Genomic DNA, 11,211 nt, shown 5'->3' with positions numbered 1-11,211 from the left:
TTAACTCATGAACCCCCATCCACCAACACATCAGGAAGGTACACCTTCCCAATGCTAATATTTATCACAAGTGCTTTGTAATCCACATCCAGTAGAGCTACATCTCTACAATCAATTTGAGCTAAATCAATGAAACTATTTTCTCCCTTATGCTTCTCCTCCTTATCTTTGGTTTGGTTTGACAATTTCTTGAAAAAAGTATGACTAAAATCAGGGACTAACTTCAATAGCTGCCCCACCTTTAACAAAATGGGTGCTTCCAGCAAGGCATCAAAAAGATCATCTGATAACCCCTTATCAACTGCATCCTTGGACCTGGCTTCTCTCTCTTAAGAGTCCAAACTTTGAGGTTCTAAAGTCCTCCTGCCTATGTTTTCCCATAGTACCTGCATTTTCCCTCCTAGCCATGAACTTGGAACTTCTTCCATTTTTTGATTTGATTGTATTTCTTTTAACGCACCAAGCCTGATTGCATCCAGGGCCTTCCAATCAATAGGTCCTCTAATCTCCTTCTCTTGGTCTTCCTTATTTTCCTTCAACTTTCCCTTTGATCTAGTGGTTGCTAAACTCTCAACCTCTCAAGATTTATCAGTACTTCCTCAATTTTAATACATGCAGGACAATCACACTGAAAACTGTTGGAATTAGGGTTGCAGAGAAACACACACAGCTTGGAGAAGACGAAGGAAGCTCAAGGCACACAACTGAGAGTGTATTACTTAGTGTGAAATGGAAAGATAGATAGCCCTAGAGTGATGGGCGTATATACAGTGCACGGGGGAAAAAACCTCCTAAAGAGGGAAAAAATGCCCCGGTGGTCCTAGTGTGTTCACACACATCACTACCACATGTATATGGTAACAAATCCCCCCTGGAGTGATGCGGTGAACGAGAGCTGGCACTTGAGTAAAGGGAAGTGCCATGCCCTGAGGACATGATCAGTCCACAAAGGGGAGTAAGCCCAAAGCTTTGCGGAAAGCTTCAAGCTTCTCATGAGACAATGCCTTTGTGAAAAGATCTGCAAGGTTGTCCTGTGTTGGCACATAAGCCAAGCTGATCTCTCCTACTGAGAGCCTCTCCCTGACATAGTGGTAATGCACCTCAATGTGCTTTGTGCGAGCATGAAAAACTGGGTTCCTCACAACTGCCAATGCGCTCTGACTGTCAGTGTAGATAGTGTTGGCAGTGTCCTATCCAACACCCAAATCATCCATAAGGCGTCTGAGCCATACACACTCAACCATAGCTGTGAAGACTGCCCTGTACTCAGCCTCACAACTCGAAGTGGCCACAGTAGGTTGCTTCTTGCTCAACCATGATATACATGAACTGCCAAGCATGAAACAAAAACCACTTGTGGACACTCTTGTGTCAAAACAACCAGCCCAATCTGAGTCAGAAAAAGCATGTAAGTCTGGCGGCAATGATACCCCCTTGGGATAAAACAAGACAAGATGTAAAGTGCCACTAAGGTAGCGGAAAATCCTCTTGACAGCTTGCCAATGCTTAGACCTTGGGCTATGCATAAATCTGTTGACCCGTGAGACTGCAAACTGAATATCCGGCCTCGTGTTGCATACATAAATGAGGCAGACAACAACAGTTTGATAAAGAGTGACATCAGCAGGATCACCAGCATCATGTAGACTCAACTTCAAACCTGTTGCCATGGGAGTGGCAATAGGTTTGCGATCCTCAAGTCCAAACTTACATAGCAATGTCTCTATGTAACTTTTTTGACACAAGGAAATACCACCATCACACTGCTTAAATTGTATACCCAAGTAATGATGCAACAGCCCCAAATCTTTCATCTCAAAAGTAGCATTCAAATCAGCCTTAAATTCAGCAATATGTCTCTCATTTGGTCCAGTGATTAGCAAATCATCAACATAAAGAACCACAATGAGAAGTACATCACCCTCACGCTTTACATACAATGTGCTTTCTGTTGGACTGTTACGAAAGCCTTGTTTGACCAAATGAGTGTCAGCTTTCTCATACCAAGCACGAGGAGATTGCTTCAACCCATACAAAGCCTTGTTACATTTGCACACTTTGTCCTCTTGTCCTTGTATGACAAAACCGCGAGGCTGCGTTACATAAATTTCCTCAAATATGTCACCATTCAAGAAAGCAGTAACAATGTCTGATTTATATACATCCCAACCAAAATGAGCTTCCAATGCACATAGAAAACGCACAGTAGTTATACAACAAGTGGGAGAAAAAGTCTCTTCATAATCAATGCCTTTTTGCTGTGCATAACCCTTTGCAACAAGTCGAGCCTTATGGCGATCGATCTCACCATCCGGCTTGCGTTTCAACTTGTAAACCCACTTCGTACCAATGGCCTTTTTGCCAGGAGGCAAATCACATAAAGTCCATGTGTCATTCTCTATAAGTGCATCATATTCTGATTGGATGGCAGCCATTCAATTTTTTGAATTCTGTGCTTCATCAAAAGATAGAGGCTCCTCAACATCATGTAAGCTAATAGCCAAAGCATAACAATCTGATGAATAAGATGCATGGTGAGAGCTTGAACGAGTACGACTAGACAAAGGTGCATCCAATTTACTGTCATGCAAAGTGTGCACCAGCCATTTTGGCATACCTCTAGCCTGCTCATTTTCAACCCTTTCCTCATCAAGTACATCATGTACATCTGCATCAGTAATAGGCTGATCTAGAACATTATCAGAAACCCCCATAGGCTGTACATTTTCCTCATTGGAACTTACATTCGTATTTCCACCACTGAAAAGAGGCAACAAAGTGTCATAAATGTCATGTGAGCTTACATTTCTGTCTCTAGACATGACAGCAAGGGCTGAACAGAATCTTCCACAAACACTACATCCCGTGAAACCAGAATACGTTTTGCTTTCAGCACTATAACCAACAAAAATACATTTGACAGCCTTATCATCCAATTTTCTGCGCTGCACTTGTGGCACTAAAGCATATGCCAAACAACCAAAAACACGCATGTGCTCAATAGAAGTCTTTCTATCATGCCATGCTTCATATGGAGTAATAGACTGCAAAGCTTTCGTAGGACACCTGTTAAGTACATAAGTGGCACACATGATGGCCTCAAGCCAAAAAGAATGCGGCAAAGCTTGACTTTTGACCATACATTGTGCCATTTCCATCAGTGACCTGTTGTTCCTCTCAGAAACACCATTTTGTTGAGGTGTATAAGGCACTGTACATTGGTGTTTTATCCCACGACTATCCAAAAATGCATTAAATTCATGAGACATATACTCCCCCCCTCGATCGGAACGGAGGGTGCCCATAGTACATTTTGAGACATTTTCAGCCATAGCCAGAAATTGTTTGAAGCACATAAAAACTTCGGACTTCTCTTTAAGAGGAAATACCCATGCATGCCTGGAGTAATCATCAATGAAAGTCACGAAGTATAGGTAATTGCCCAAGGACGGCGGAGTTTGCATGGGCCCACAAACATCACTATGCACAAGTTGCAACCTGCATGTGGCCCGAATTGAACCATCCTTTGGAAACTTAGAACGCTGCATCTTACCCAAAATACAATCTTCACAAACATGTTTGACAGGTGCTTCAAGAGGCGGTAAAGAAGCAACCATATCAGATTTCTGCAAACGCAGCAAACTGGCAAAATTCAGATGACCAAAACGTGGATGCCAAAGTTTTGCATCTGAAATAGCCCTTGAATCTGCAACAGCATTTGCAAAATTTTGTCCACACTTGTCATACAAAGTGAGCTTATACAGCCCACGGCACAACAGGCCAGATGCAACAATTTCATCACCAAAACTGAGATCATGAATTGTACATCTGTCATCCACAAATTTGAATACAAGTCCAATTCTAGCAAGTGCGGATACAGACAAGAGATTCTTCTTGATCCCAGGTACATAAAGTGCATCAACAAGTGTGAAAGAATTGCCATTAGCAGCAGTAAGCACAATCTTTCCAACTCCCCGAACTGGATAAGAGGCATTGTTGGCACAAGTGACTGAATTCCCATGAGGGACAAACTCGAGAGAGGTAAACAATTCCCGATGTGAGGTAATGTGCTTTGTAGCACCACTGTCGAAATACCACACATGTGAATCTGCAGCAACTGACAAGCATGCATCATGGACAGCAAGATTGTAAGTGCACTCTGCGTTAAAAGCCCATTCTGCATCAACATCAGCATTACAGTCTCCTTTCACAAAAGACTCAACAATGGCTGCATTTGTAGTGGAACCAACATTTGCAGTGGAATCACCCTCTTTCTTCTTAGCCTCTTTGGACTTCAACTTAGGACACGACTTGATCAAGTGATCATTAGCTTTACAATAATGGCAACGCATCTTCTTTTTGCCCTTATCACCAGAATTGCCAGACGAAGTGTTGCCAGCATAAGCATTAGGAACAGAATTTTTGCCACTCGTAGTAGAACCATAAGAAGTGGCTGCATTACTGTTACGACCTTTTCTTTGAGAAGCAATAAAATCCTGTTCAACTGCACACTGCCTAGTCCTATTGTTTCTAGAAAGTGACTCTTGCAACAGCAATGTGCATAATGCATCAAACTTGACAACTTCAGGATTTCCTTGGGTCATCAGTCTCCAAGTACTAGCAAAGGTCTGGTAGGAATCTGGTAAGGCATCAAGAACAGTCTGCACTAGGGAACTCTCTGAAATGACTTCACCTGCAAAAATGAGTTTCTCATTGATATCCTTGACACTAGCAAGGAAAGTGTCCATATAATCTTCCTCATGCATAATCTTCAACTCTAGCTCTTTACGCAGCAAAGCAATTTTAGACTCATTGTGACTTGCATAAAGACCAGCTACAATATCCCAAGCCTATTTTGCAGATTTCGCTGAACGGATGTGAGGAACAATGGTGCGCTTCACAGACAACACAATCAATGCATGAGCCTACACATCCTTAACATCCCAACGAGCTTGTTCTGTCGTAGGCAAAACAACTCTAATAGCAGCAATCCTTGCAGCAAGACCTGCAACATCCTCAACATCGCCTACATCCTTAGAACCGGGACGTACATCAATGCCCTGCACAATGTTCCAGACGCCCTTTGACACAAGAACATGTTGCATCATATAAGCCCACATAGGGTAGTTGTCCCCATCTTGAACACATCTGTGTTGTTGTTGTCAGGCCATGATAAATGCTGCACCTAATGTGAAAACTGCCCGAAAATAGGAGAAATGGAGCGATAACAACACGTTCTATATAGCACAAACCGTAGAAGACTATAAGTCACCTATTATGCAGAAAACGGCACTGACAAAAATTCTGCACAAAATGACGAACTAGCCTGTGCAATACTGCCTGTAGTGGAAATGGAGGCTGAAATGATCCCAAATCGAAAATCTGAGCAGACCAAGCTCTTAGAGCTTTCCCAAAGTATTTGTCGACCTGCAAGCGCTCACCAAAGCTCACTGAAATCGGAGAAAGTGAGCAGGCGTGTACTGGAGTAGCTGGCGACTAAGCCCTGGAGGACGCAACCTGCTCTGATACCAATTGTTGGAATTAGGGTTGCAGAGAAACACACACAGCTTGGAGAAGACGAATGAAGCTCAAGGCACACAATTGAGAGTGTATTACTTAGTGTGCAATGGAAAGATAGATAGCCCTAGAGTGATGGGCGTATATACAATGCACGGGGGAAAAAACCTCCTAAAGAGGGAAAAAATGCCCCGGCGGTCCTAGTGTGTTCACACACATCACTACCACATGTATATGGTAGCAAAAACAATGTAAAGTGTTACCTTCTCCTTCTGGTACTATTGGATGGACTTTTTGAGGGTGGTGCTTGGAACTTTCTTCCACTAACTGAATATGGTCATGCTCCACTTCTGAGATAATATCTTCCAAGAATACTGCATTGACTTGAACAGGTGATTTCATCCTGCCATTAGTAGATACACCAGCTCCTAAATTTGCAAGTGTATAATCCACTATTGGAATGCCCCTCTCGTTTGTGTGCTTACACCACAAGTCACATGTAGGTCCCTGCCTGTGCCCCAATGTTTCACAATATGTGCAAGGTTGAGATGGGTTACCTCTTTGTTGTGGGTACCTCTACATGTTTTGCCAGTTCCCCTGCTGAAATGATCTCAATTGACCTGAGTTTTGAAATTTGGGTCTGAAAGATTGTGGTGCTACTACATTTTCCCGTGACTCCAATTTGGGTCTGAAAGGTTGTGGTGCTACTACATTTTCCCTTGACTCCAAATTGGGAAGGATATGTGTTGGCCTCCTTCCCCTAAAGTTGGGATTATAATAGAAATTATCATAATCATGTCCACGTCTTTGACATACCTGACAAAATGGTGACTTGGAGGAATTTGGAAGTACTATGGGTTGAAGGTCTTTCAACTTTTCCAAAATCTGAGGTCATAGACCTAGAGGGGGAAAACATGGGTACAAATGTGTTTGTTGAAGTCAATGTGCCACACCATAGTGCTTATCCAAGGACACCTTAGGAAGGTATTGCTAATGCTAAGGCTGCATATGGAAAGTTTATCAAAGAAGGGATTGAAGAGGCTAGTCATGAGGGTGTTGATGTGAAAGATACAATTGAGAGTGGAAGTGCAAAGGTGGATAGAGCTATGGGTTATGCATCAAGTGGGGTAGAGAAAGAAGCATATGATTGAACAGACTCAACCACTTTGTCAAAACTCTTTTGTGCCAAAGGAAAGAAGTGCCTCATTTTTTTTGATCAAAATCCATGTGCTTGCAAGACTTACCTGTTGTGTAGCATTTTGTACTTTACACTATGCTTTTTATGAATCAAAATATTTTTTTATTTGATTGCATGTGATGGAATTTTTGTATTGTCTTTCTTATATGGTTTACCTTAATGATTCTATTGTTATTGTACAACGTGTATGGTAGTGTGTTCTATCAGGTTGACAATTTGTGTTGTACATAATCTACCAAATCGGGTATTGTTTTCCTAATATGATTAGCATCTCTTACTCACAGGTTAATAAGCAAATGGAGAGGAAGCATTAATCTCAATATACTGATCCTATTGTAAGTCTCTCCTTTTTGTCATTTGGCCTTTGGTTGTTGTAGCAAGGGAGGCATGCATGGTGTCTTAACGAGAAAGCTCCTGACACGGTGCTACCCATAGACAAGAAGGCTGACCCAACTAGCTCATAATACTTGACATCAATGGTGCTCTACTAAAAAATTATGATGTATGCCCAAAGGAGCTTTGGAAGCTATTATTTCCCGATGGGGTCAGACCTAGAGGTGTGCAAGTGTTTGATTGGATGTATTGTATGTGAAGCCCGATGCAAAGGAGTTCATCCTAAAACTAAGGAAGAAGGCTTATGTCATGCTCTAGTCATGTTGCTCAAGGGAAAAACTCATGAAGATTATGCATGCATGTTTCCTAAACTAATGAAGATGACAGGACTTTTTCTAGGTACTATTACCTATTGATAAATCATCATATATATGTCTATATTCTTACTTAAATTCCATTTATAGACATCTATAGCTAGGATGAGTCTAAGATATAGGACAAAAGCCTTTAGCAGGTTCCATACATTGTGTGTGGGCCCAATGACAAGCCCATGTTCCTGAAACTTCTGGAGAGGATATGGGAGATGCACCCACAATTTGATGCTGCCACTACAATTCTAGTGGATGATTCATATACAAGTATTTGAAGAATGATTATGAATCATGCCTTTGCAATTGCTCCTATGAGCCAACCTATTATGAATAGGATTGCCCGCTCTACCTGAAGGATGTAATAGACATGTATTGCTTTGACCCTTGTTGCCTCCTAGTGAGCTATATATAGTATGACACCCCTACTTATTATAACCTAAATTTAGTGCCCCTTTTCTTGATATACAGCTTGATAGAAGTGCACCTTTTGTATAATGGCTACTTTGCCTATTATAAATCAATGAAAAGTCCAACTTTGTGTCCATTGTAACCTTTGCATACTTTACTAATGAATTGTTTTCAATACATTAGTCTACTATGAAAATCTAGCTTACATACATATAAGTAGTAGTAAGTTCTTGTATTGTTTTGGTACTATTGATCGTTTAATACTATTTGGTGTCAATTTTGGTACTATACATTACTAATTTGGCTGTTATAGTCTCAATTTTGTGTTGGTTACCAATTTGGTGTTGGAATAGTACCAACTTGGTACTAGTTAGTACCAATTTGGTACTGGTTAGTCTCAATTTGGTATTGGTTCAACACCAAGCTCTATATGGAGCAGGTTGTGTAGATCTACATAAGTAGAAGGTACTGTGTAATTGTTAGTAAGAATTATTTTTGAATGTACAATGAAAAAATTTGGTACTGGCTAAAGTCAAAGAAATAGTGAAACATTGATGATAGAAAATGTGTAAAAACCATTGAAAGTATCAGTTTACCACTCAACTAGTTTGAGAAGTGACACTTTACTCTCTAGAGGTACAAATGTTTTCATTTGTAAGTGTGGTAGATGGAGGAAAGGTTGTCATGATTACATTCTCCTTTGTATCATCATCCAATGGCATACTATTGTAAATGTTCTCATATACCTCAAAAGATAATTTAAATTGGTTTGATAGCTCAAGGCTAGCCTCCATAGGGAAGCGTATGGCTCTTACAAGATGGGAATATATCATCACTGGAGGGAGATGACCAAGTAGGGTGTATGTGTCAACTTTCGCTTTCAGTTGGCCATAGTACAAGCCCTCAACTAGTACTCCAGCTTTGACAATTCTGTTATGCCACTTATCCTTCTCTGCTTTTTTTGTTTTGTTACATTGTTTTTGTGCATTTTAGAAGGTAGAAGTCCTCATTCTTTTAATATTCCTTGACTACAAAGTTGTCTCCTATGGATAGCATTTTGCAAAACACTTCAGGCTCTCCTTCATACATGGCCACATTAGGATCATGACTTGTTGGGATGCCAAATATATCAATGTTGCCATTCTCATCCTCATCCTCATCCTCTCAAAAAATACTCAATTCCATCATCTCTATCAACAAAGGCACAATAGAAACATATTTCCACTCATCTACAAGTGGTATGTCCTTGCACCTCCTCCACTATTTTCAGATATAGCTTACAAAAACATGAGAGTGTTTGACAAAGCACACCATATGGGTTACTTGTAGAGTATCCATCACAACACAATGGAAGGAGAGAGAGAGAGAGAGAGAGAGAGAGAGAGAGAGAGAGAGAGAGAGAGAGAGAGAGAGAGAGAGAGAGCCTATAATGCACTAACAACCCCATAGTAGGCTACGCTTCACATCATTCTTTGACAATAGCCAGAAAACTCTTTTGAGTACTACACCTAGGGGCTAAAATTTGGCATTAAGAAAGATCACCACATCGATTGTGCACTTCATAGGCTAACCATCTATTTTGAGCTCCTCTATGAGTGAAAGTTCTCTTCATCATAGCTCCTGCAACATCATGCTCTCCTTTGTTTTGTCCTAAAGCAGATAAGTTATGCATCATATGTAAGCCTATCAATTGATAGTACCTTGCCACATAATAACAAGGTCTTTGGGCCTTAAACTGAGAAGCAGCACCATCTGACTATACCTAGTGAGAGTGCAAATGATTCCCTTTTTGTTTAAGCCATTGGCTATAAAGCATAAGAAAATATTGAACAAATAGTGTGTCATTGTGCTTGTCAACTCATATGTAAAAGTGTAGCGTCTTCTCAACAATACTTTTTGAGCTTCTCACATATGAGATATGCACCAATGTGGTTACCTAGGTTGACCAACAATGCATGTATTGAGTCTCATTTTGCACTTTGAATGAATAATTCTCTACAAAATCAACAATAGACACAATGACATTGATAGGAAACTTACGCAAGCAATCTTTACACTATTGGGCTTGACACCTAAATAGGACGTTGTGCTTGATGAATCTTTTGAGATGATGAGAGAAGAGACAAATAAATGAAACACTCTAAATTATTTTGACAACCAAATCCTTTTGCTTCTTCTCACTTCCTTTGGCATCAACATGTTTAGTTCCCAAGTCCTTGAAGACTTTCTCAGACTCTTCCCTATTGTCTGATCTCATCTTGGCAAAATGTTAACTTGCTAACCCCACATTGGGGGCAATCTCCAAATAAGAATATTTTGAATGATATTCACTGTCAGCATGTTTTGGGCACAAAATGGATTACTACAAAATTTTGATGTGTTGAAATACAACCTGACTAGCAAAATACTCACTTGAGTGACGCCTTCCACAACAAATGGAACATGTACAAATATGACATTTTCCATGATGCCCAAACTTGTTTTGACACATTTGAATAAAATCCTCCTCAAAATATATAATGTGGACATGATACACACAATAACACATATACCGGTCTTTTAACTTCTAAACAAAGAATGGTTTTGACTCCTGAAAGGATCTAAGCGAAGTCTCGTCAATTCTTTTATTCAGCTCCATCTATCAAACTAGTATAGTCAAAATTTAAAACAAAAACCTAAAATAACACATATAAATGGAGTACCAGACCAGTACAAAGTACCAAACCACTACACAGTTTCAAATCACTCTAACAAAGTACCAAACCACTTATAAAAAGTATCAAATTGGTCTAGGTACCAAATTCAAAAAAGTAGCAAACTAGTCCAAGTGCTATGGTCTTGAACATGGCTATAAAAAGAATCCATGAAAGCAATATAGTACCAAAACTAGTTGTAAAGGATACCAAAACAAAAACAAAAGTACCTAACTAGGACCAAAGTTGGATAGAGTACCGAAACATAACATTATGTCAAACTATAAAGGAGTATCAAAGGAGAAAGATGTACCAACTGTCCCATGTGTTGCGCTATTAAGTAGGGCTATAAAAATCACCCACAATATCAATATGGAACCAAAATTGGTCATAAAGAATAGCAAAACAAAAACAAGTACCCAGATACAATCAAATTTGGATAGAGTACCAAAACAGAATGCCATATCGAACTATAAAGGAGTACCAAAGGATAAGATGTATCAACTGATTCAAGTGGTCTTCTATTGAGCAGGGCTACAAAAATCACTCATGAAATCAATATAGTATCAAATTGGTCATAGAGAATACCAAAACAAAAACAAAAGTACATAGCTAGACCAAATTTGGATAGAGTACCAAAACAAAACACCATACCAAACTATAAAGGAATACCAAAGGAGAAAGATGTACA

Source organism: Adiantum capillus-veneris, chromosome 13 (assembly GCF_014529385.1).
Source record: "Adiantum capillus-veneris isolate H3 chromosome 13, ASM1452938v2, whole genome shotgun sequence".
In the NCBI taxonomy this organism is placed as follows: Eukaryota; Viridiplantae; Streptophyta; class Polypodiopsida; order Polypodiales; family Pteridaceae; genus Adiantum; species Adiantum capillus-veneris.
Note: the sequence above shows the minus strand (reverse complement) of the source record.